This window comes from Sander lucioperca, chromosome 16 (assembly GCF_008315115.2).
Source record: "Sander lucioperca isolate FBNREF2018 chromosome 16, SLUC_FBN_1.2, whole genome shotgun sequence".
NCBI lineage: Eukaryota > Metazoa > Chordata > Actinopteri > Perciformes > Percidae > Sander > Sander lucioperca.
The window spans coordinates 30,930,212-30,939,455 of NC_050188.1; the positions used below are offsets into that span (position 1 = coordinate 30,930,212).

General features: G+C 40.6%; 1 protein-coding gene across 1 annotated transcript in view; it reads right to left on the reverse strand.

Moving 5' to 3' along the window:
• The window catches only part of LOC116046387 (voltage-dependent calcium channel gamma-7 subunit-like), a 49,731-nt gene extending 44,780 nt beyond the window's left edge, over positions 1 to 4,951 (reverse strand). The window contains exon 1 of the mRNA XM_031294736.2: positions 4,674 to 4,951. The gene's annotated coding sequence lies outside the window, so the exon portion shown is untranslated. The remainder of the gene's footprint in view (positions 1 to 4,673) is intronic.
• Between the last annotated feature and the right edge of the window lie 4,293 nt (positions 4,952 to 9,244).

The window sequence follows — 9,244 nt, forward strand, 5'->3', positions numbered from 1 at the left end:
GTGCCGCTGCAAAATAGCCTCGGGGAAGAACTTGTTTTGGTGAAACGTACGTTCAAAAGTTGTTTTAGTCGTGCAACATAAAAATCTGATTGGACAGATAGTCTAGCTAGCTGTCTGGATTTACCCTGCAGAGATCTGAGGAGCAGTTAACCATAGTCCTCAGAAATCCACCTGAGTTTTAAATTCCAACACAAAGAAAGCGGAAGGTAATGGACATCCAGCCGAAAAGGGTGACATCCGGCCAAAAAGGGTGAAATCCTGGCGGAATTTCCAGACTATTTCTCACACATCTACACAACAATTTTTTGTATGTACAACTGAGTGCAACACTATGCATGCCTTTGAGAAGAGACTGTATGAAAGTGTGTTCCCTTATCCCCATTTGTGGGATTCATTTGTGTGTTTCAGACACCAAAGATGCAAAACACACAACCCAGGAAGGCAGCATGATGATGCCAAAATGAGGCTGTGACGATGTGTGGCCATTCAGAGGAAAAAACACTTTTGTCTTTAGATGTAGTTGGACCATATGAACTAGTTTGTTTCAAGCATACTGAACCCGTAATTCCAGGGAATCCTTCAGTTCATGTCATCATTTGTCAGTGCCTTCCAAAAACATTACAAAGTATTGTCACAAAAAACATCTGTGCTTAAGGTTTGGTTGGTCGAGGCAACTAGAGGAGAGGATTGTGGTTATGGTTGTCAGAAATCAATGCTGACAGTTAGGTAAATGGAATGCAAACAACAGTCTCTAATGTCTGAGTCACACAATGTCTATGCCCAACCATGCAGCCCAACCTCATGCTTAAGGGGTTATGCAGCATTACAACTCTATCAAGCTTGCTCCACCATTGCTTCTAAGAACCAACAGTCATTATTAACACAGTCACAGGAGGACGCTTGTCAGAAAATGTAAAAATACCATAGGTTGCTCTATGTGTTTAAAGAAATACCACTGCAAAGACATAGCAGACAGCATCATCTCCTTGGGCAAACAAATCAATCTGCCGTTTTTGGCATCGCTGTATGGCTCCTAGTCCCTTCTCATTGGCTTCTCCTTGATACTATTATCTGAACAGAAATTATGAGCCACGTTTTCCTCTTTTTATCCTCTTTTAGCTCTTTATCTAAGACATTAAAACTATGCGAATTGAAATATGTGATTGTCATTATATATTCTCATATGATCAATTACATACCTGTGTAGGTTATTATTTTATTTGTATCTGCACTGTGCCACAATATTCTTCATTTGGGTCTGTTCATTGCTTTCTGTTTTGAAAGTAGCATTTGACAATTCATTTGAATTTAAGGCATCCTTCACCTGATAAATAATAACTAATAAACAAGTCCCGCCCCCCCATCCCTAGTCACTACACTAACATGCACTAACCTTCATCCTGGACTTTACATCTGCCCATTACATATACTTTATATTCTTTGCAATTTTGCACTCAACCATTCAACCATTTCTTTTTGTATTTATTGTTTATTTTATATCAATGTTTAATATGTTTGTTTGTATGCACCTTTCACCAAGGCAAATTCCACACAAGTGTACTTAGTGCAGCAATAAAACCTTTTCTGATTCTGATTGTGATAATCTGGCGACTAGTTTGTGATAGATTTGTTCTTGATGGGGTGAGCGCTAGACCTCCTTGATGAGATTAAAAAAGCAGAACCAATGCTGATTAAAATGTGGCTTTATTCCCAAATTCCTGAATAAGGTTTTATCAGAGTTAGAGTCATTAAAGTGTCACAACCAAATCATCATGTTGCTGAAGTTGCTGTAAAACATGAAATCCAGATACATAAGTTATTGACGTGACAGCACTGCCATGTTATCTCTCTGGTGGACAAATGTATCTCAAGGTAACCCCGGTGGGAGCTGAAGCACTGACCATGCCATTGTTGGTGAGTCACACCATCAATCAGCCGTTTAAACAACTGAAGTTAGTGTGTGATTCATTTCCCCTCACCTTTGAGAGCTGCGCGCCAACTGATGATGATGATATCTCACGTCTTATACAACCAGAGTACAGGTCGGTAAACCTCTCTGCGGTGAACTAAACGGTAGTATATTACGCCTGACCATCTGACCTACTGTACAGGGCATTTGAGCTTGCAATGCCAGGGCCCCTATCCTATTTTTGAGAGGAACTAATACATTTTAAGCATGATTCTTAAAAGGGAAACCCACTTTCCCTCAACCTACATCGTCTATAATTCTCCCTCAGTTTATGATTTACTACATTTCCCAAACTGTACTTAAATTGTCATCGTGCATTTACTGTCGGAAGGAAATGATTCTGTATGTGTAGCAGGAGATAATGAAGACAATATAGAGCAGGACAGCAAGAGTTTTTCTTGTCCAGAAAACACAGACGTGAGCTCTGTATTTGCTCTTCTCAAATGGAAGTCGTTCTGTTGGATTGTTGGAAGATTGCTGCAAAATGGCAGCAGTAGTAATTACCCCCTTGGCTTTTGATTCTGGGAGATGAACGCCAATCCCTGAAGCTTATAGTTGAGGTTTTAGATGGAGAGATGAAACAATTACTTTTTGATGTGTTTTATGATTAAAGGGGAAGCAAGTGTTTTTGGTCTCCATCTTTGTAGTAAAGGGTAAGTGGCCATGGTGCAAAGCGTTTCCAACAGATCGCCTCTAGACTGTAACACGATCGTCTATGTTTGGTTGCCATTACATGTTCCTGTTAAAAATCCTGTTCTGCAGCTTATTCCAAACAAATTGATGTTAGTGCTGCGGGAAACATTAAACATGACAAAGTCAAATATTGACTGCAAGCACTCTTCCAAGGCCACTCAAGCAAGGTTTTCTTCTTAGCCGGCCAAGATTCAAACTGAGGGTTACCTTTTTCAATGCATGAATTGCTTATTTAACAAGTCCAGAGAGAGGTCTAGAAATTGTTGTATGCAGCCAGGTAGAAAATCTAAATAATCAAAAAAATATCATTGTGCAGCAGAGGATCCCCAAAAAGTGCCTGGTTGTGCTGCATTATTTCATGTGGAAGTTACACCATTCTTGGACTTATTATTATTATTATTATTATTATTATTATTATTTTATTATCATAAAAGCACTGATATATCAAAGAAACATGGATTTCTAAAGTAGCTTAAGCCCACCGATCAATGCCACTGCACCATATTTAATGCTAATGTGGCAAATGCACATTATTTCACACGCCACAGCGACCAACTCTGCCCATCACAACCACAGTTCAACACTTCATGTATAAAAATCTTATTACTGGTAACACTTCATCTCCATCTTGAATGTCTGATGGCTTGAACACTTGCATGTTATAACCACCTATCCTGTCCCTTCCTCCTATTCCACATGACATTAATGTAGCATTAGTTAACAACAGTTAAAGTAAATAAAGGTTGAACCACTTTGTTGTGATATCTGTCAGAGACATTAACACATATTTTACAAACACGCCATTGAAAGGTTTACGTTAACACTCTAAGAGCTGTTTGGAATTGTGATTTAATTTATAGCCATATTACAGCACATGAAATCGTTCTATCATATGCTGCACTGTGCAATCTCTGCAGATGTCATTTGTCTTTAAGAGAGTAGTTGTTCGCTTTAATTACCAGAATGCAAGCTGGGAATAGATGGAAATTAAAAAGAGAAACAAGGAGTGTCCCTTCGTCATTCCTGTCTGCTCCTCATCCCTTTTCCTTCACACACACACACACACACACACACACACACACACACATTATGCACATATATGTAGAGCGAGAGAGAGAGAGAGAGAGAGAGAGAGAGAGAGAGAGAGAGAGAGAGAGAGAGAGAGAGAGAGAGAGAGAGAGATAATAAGAAGTGCTGCAGTCTGCTGGAACAGTATCACAGGATGGGTTCCCCAAGAAGGAGCCAAGACTTTTTAGAGCACACACACACACACACACACACACACACACACACACACACACACACACACACGTTTGCCTCACTCCTAGTCTCTCCTCCCTATCCTCTCCTCTCTATCTGACACACACAAACACACACACACACACACACGTACTGTAGTGACACAATCACATCATCCACACACTTAGCCTTCCTCCCCTTCATACCCCTCCCTCATCTTCTCCCTCCACTCCTCCACGCGCCGCTGGGAGCGACGCGGCTTTACTGTGCTGTTGGTTCTCCAGACTCTATATTGACTGTGCAGTATTCCAGCGCTCCTTGCAAATGCGCCACACTAATCACTGTACAGTACATGGCCAGGAAGCAGCCGTGCAGACACACTCATCTGCGGCTGTCAACAAAAACAGAGCACATACATCCCCTCTCTGCTCACACCGAGGTGAGCAGAAAGACTGGAGGCTCCTCTCTTATACAACATCTCTGGCTTCCTTTTTTTTTTTAAGGAGGACTGGGGAGGCTAACATTTTCTGTCAACACACACACAGTCACATGCGTGAGCCTCATCTCTCATCCCTGCAGCCGAAACAGAAGTCCTGACGTGCGCAGCCAAAAGAAGCGGAGCTCGCCTTAACAAGCCTAAAAGAGTGCTAGTGGCTTTAAAACAGATGCGGGGTGGGGGGGGGGGGGGGGGGGAAATGGTGAGAGATACATGGGTGGAAATGAGGGTTTGGTAAGGCGCAGTTAAAAATAAGACAGCAGAAGCTTTACTCACCCTGCAGAGCGGAGAGCTGGTCGGACGGTGCAGCCGACGAGAGATCTGTGCGCACTGGGAAGCCTGGGCACCCAATTTGCAGTTTTCCCCTTATCTCTCTCTCCCTCTTCACTGCTCTCGCCGCACACACTCTCTCTCTCTCTCTCTCTCTTGTGTTTCCCCCCTGTTCTCTCTTTTCTTCCCCTCTTTCACTCCTCCTCCTTCTCCTTCTTTACTTCACTCTGCTCTTTCAGCACTGCGGAGAATCGGTTGAATGGGCTTCACCGTAGTTTGGGTATAGGGAGGTGGGACTGGTGTGTGTGTGTATGTGTGAGGGAGAGGAGGGGAGGTGGGGCGGTGGGTTTACAGTGATGTAGGCTAGAGGGAGAAGAAGACACGCGCGCACACATGCACACACACAAAAAGCGCACAAAGACAGCATGTCATAAGAGCGTGCTGGCTGGAATTGAGGACACATCATGCAAGCTGACAGCATGACTGATTCAAACATGCAGCAACGATTAGCATCGTGTAAGTCATTAATGAACAAAACACCCAAACATGGATTTGTTGTGTGAGTGTGCATTTATTACCTTCTACATAATAACTGAGGAGAAATGATTGACAGCAGTGACTAAATCTCCAGCAGGGAGGAAAGACACCAACTCAGCTGGTTTGTTTCTCTATGATGAGGCCACTACAATCAAAACTTGTCATACTGTTGTTAGTTCCCCGTAATGTCATTTTAATCAATACGTTGAAATCTAAGCCTGATAATTGTGAGTTTTTCTGTACTTTTATGGACTTTATATGGACATCTGTGTGTGCTGGCTAGTTATGAGTTAATCATCGCTTTACAGCACACTGACATCATGACTGATTGAAAGGTACAGCAATAATTAGCATTGTGTAACTAACGAATCATTAAAATGTCTAAACATTCATTTGTAATTTAAAAAGAACAGAATTAAACAGACTTCAAGAAGAATGTGGGAATCACTTTTTATCAACATGTATCCACTGAAAATGTGAAAGCGTAAATCACGAAATGTAAGATTAGAAACTTGGGGATTGTTATGTAATAGTGTTTTTACATAAATGATGATAATGAGCAATAATGTACTGTAGCCTAATGTGTAAGAATAAGATGAAAGTAATAACTCCTGTTGGTAAATGTCATTATTACATCATCAGTTGAAGACATGTTTGGGCTAAACAGGCAACTGCCTGGGAGGCCCCGAACCCCAGGAGGCCTGAAGACTTCATGTTCCATGTCACTACGGGCACACAGCTCATTTTTGACCAGGACTAGAGGGTTAATCTGGTCCGGTTAGGTACAAGTTAAACCCAGTCGGCCCGCTGTATACACAACGAGACAGCAGGATTTATTAAATATTAAGAAAACAGACTGAAGACTGCAATAGATTTAAGTCCTACAAGGCTTTAACCCTGACTGGCCTAACCACTGACATAAATTATCTTATAAATGATGAATCTTTTGACAGTGTTTGAACTTTTAAAAGATGTTAAGATACGATCTCAAAAACACACATGACAGAGAAAGAAAGATGTCACATATTAGAAAAAAAATGTGTGCATGTGTCTCTCTGTGATTTTGCATGTGATGGTGTGTGTGTGTGTGTGTGTGTGTGTGTGTGTGTGTGTGTGTGTGTGTGTGTGTGTGTGTGTGTGTGTTTTATGCCTCCATACCCTCTTTCATGGTTGAGTGGCCCCATCAGCCCCTTGAGACACAGACTGATACAGTAGGCTGTGTTGCCCTATGACTCCCTCTGTGTGTGTGTGTGTGTGTGTGTGTGTGTGTGTGTGTGTGTGTGTGTGTGTGTGTGTGTGCGTGCGTGCGTGCGTGCGTGCGTGCGTGCGTATGTATGCAAGAGTGCATCTGTGGGCAACAAGGGAATTCTTCCTACCTGCCAACACTACCTGCCAACACACACACACACACACACACACACACACACAAATCATCAACTATCAAGTATATTTTCTGGTTAGTTTTTGCCTATTTATGCAGCATGCTGTACTGAAACTGTTATTGTCTGATTATAAAACATCTTAATAATCATACCAATTCAAGGAACATGTTTTAAATATATGTTTGGTTACAATTTGAGCTTTAAGGACTGTATCTGTTACCAAATAAATATAATCCAACCAAATGAAACATTGTTAATAAAATCAGTGCAAGTGAATGAAACTGAGTAGGATTCTTTTGTTTCCTCACAGTCGGGAGTTTTTGACCCCACGCACTTGACTGATCCACAACCTAACAAGACAGGTGTCATGTTAATCTTTTTAAAAAAAAGTTATAAAATATAAAGGCGATGACTTCACACAAGGGGTATTGCAATGAATACTTTTGTTTTTGAAACAATATATGATCGAGACACCAAAAGTTTGCAATGATGGTTTAGATACCTGAAATTTACTTTCATCAAACGTCAATAAACACAAGTCGCAACATTGCCTCAACCCTATCACCACAAGTACGTCAGTAGTCAATTTTGCAGAACTCAAGATTATGTTGAACATAAAAAACGTAGTCTTCAATGCCAAAGTTTTTAATATTCTCACTTTTTAAAATATATTTACATGGAAACTATGGTAAGGTTGAGGTTAGATAAACATTGTGGTCATGGCAAAGAAATTATGATAAAGGTTAGGTAACTAAACCACTGTCCCTAAAACTAAGATTAGATAAAGATTGTGAAATGGTTAACTGCAGGTCTGTAACAAGTTGTGAACTCAGGTCTGCATTAAAGTCAAATGTGCTACACGCCACCACCCCAGCTCCACATCCTTGTTTTCTGCCTTGCAATATGGACACTGCTTGCTGGATTGGTAATGAACGTTGACAATGGACATAGGGAAGATGGAAGTGAAACAGACCATCAATCAGCTAAATGGAACAATAATGTGGAAACAGCTTTAATTTCCTGTCGTAAGAGATGTACTGTAATCCATATTTGCTGCACTGCTTCTACATTGAAGAACATTTCTTGCAGGACTAATGCAGCATGGATGCAGTTGGAGGACTCCTGTAATGACACATAGCACAGCAGCCAATGATCCATTGGCAAATACCACGAGGAAATCTATATCATCTTAAAAAATGTGCATGCCTGGCCCTGTATTTCATCATCCTTTCCTGTGCAACAAGAGCCTGATGTGAGCTGACATGTGCCATGTGGTCTCTATAGGGTACAGAGGCAACGGTAATCACATCCTTCAGTACATGTTGATGCCTCACAGCCACTGGCCTACATTCTAACACTCATTTCAATAGGATCTGCCTTCAGACTAAATTATTAGTTCAGCCTCAAAATGGGTCATTCCCACTTCAGGTAGGCTCTCATCCCTCAGCGTTACAGGACAAGCAATCTGCTTCCACATGTCCCGTTCCCAGGGGGGGAACTCTAAACTCCTTATCCAGGGCTGAAAAAGTGTGTGAGCTGGAGGGAAGCTGGTTTCATCATCTGCTCAGCTCAGCCAAAGTGTTGTCTGTAGTTATTGCAAAGTAGTTATTGATTTGTTGGTATCTTTAGAATCTGGTAATCATGACTGCTGTCAAATCTCTCAGGTTTATAACACAATCCATAACATTTATTTTCTTGGATGGCCAACAAATACAAAAGTCTCTGATAAGATGTCATTTTTGCACTGTGGAGTACCACAAGGATCCATTTTAGGTCCCATTTAATTATCTTTAATCACCCGGCTCTCTATTTAAAAAACTAAACAACTTATAACTGTTATGATGATGTCATTCCGCTGTACCTTCCACTGAAACTGGGTGATGCCCAATGTCTTAAATCCTCTGTTTATCACCTTGAGGAAGTTAAATGTCAAATGACTAAAAACCTAAATAAACAAACATTCTTGGATCTGTTTTCACATTAGCTTTAAATCGATACATCAACGTGTAATAGTTGATGTTTGACAAACGAACAAATTAAGTCTGTAGATGTTTCTGCTATCTTGGAACCTTTTTATTTTCTTTATTTCTTTTACACAAATGATAACTTGAGTGATTGAACACTTGTGTTTCTGTTTCCTGTTTTTTTGTATATTAAAAAAACTTACCCAAATGTGTTTTAAAATGCTTTCAAATTTTTTTTACTGTCTTGTGATATGTCAGTCAGGAAGAATTGAAAATACACTCTAATTTCCAACACTTTTGCACAGTTTTTTTTCTTTCTAATTTTGGACAGCTTATTGTCCTATTATTGTAACCTGCTTTGAATTGTGGCAGAAGATAGACAATTTGAAATTATGTGAAACTCAATGGATTACAGTCTTTTCAACGTGTAGTTTTCTTAGCTTTTATGGGGGAAAGCTCAAACAGAGTTGATTATCAAGTAAAACTCGGCTTCCCAATGAAAACACTTCTAATGAGGCCCACAACAGCAGAGGGTTAAGGAACCTCCTGCCATTTATGGAGTAATGTGTGACTCATAATCACAAACATAGTAATAACGAGGGAGCACATGGCCTATTTAACTGGTTATTCCCGCGTCAGGCCAACTGGTCCTCAGTCAAATTGAGTTCTGCTGCTGCACAGATCAGGGAAAAAA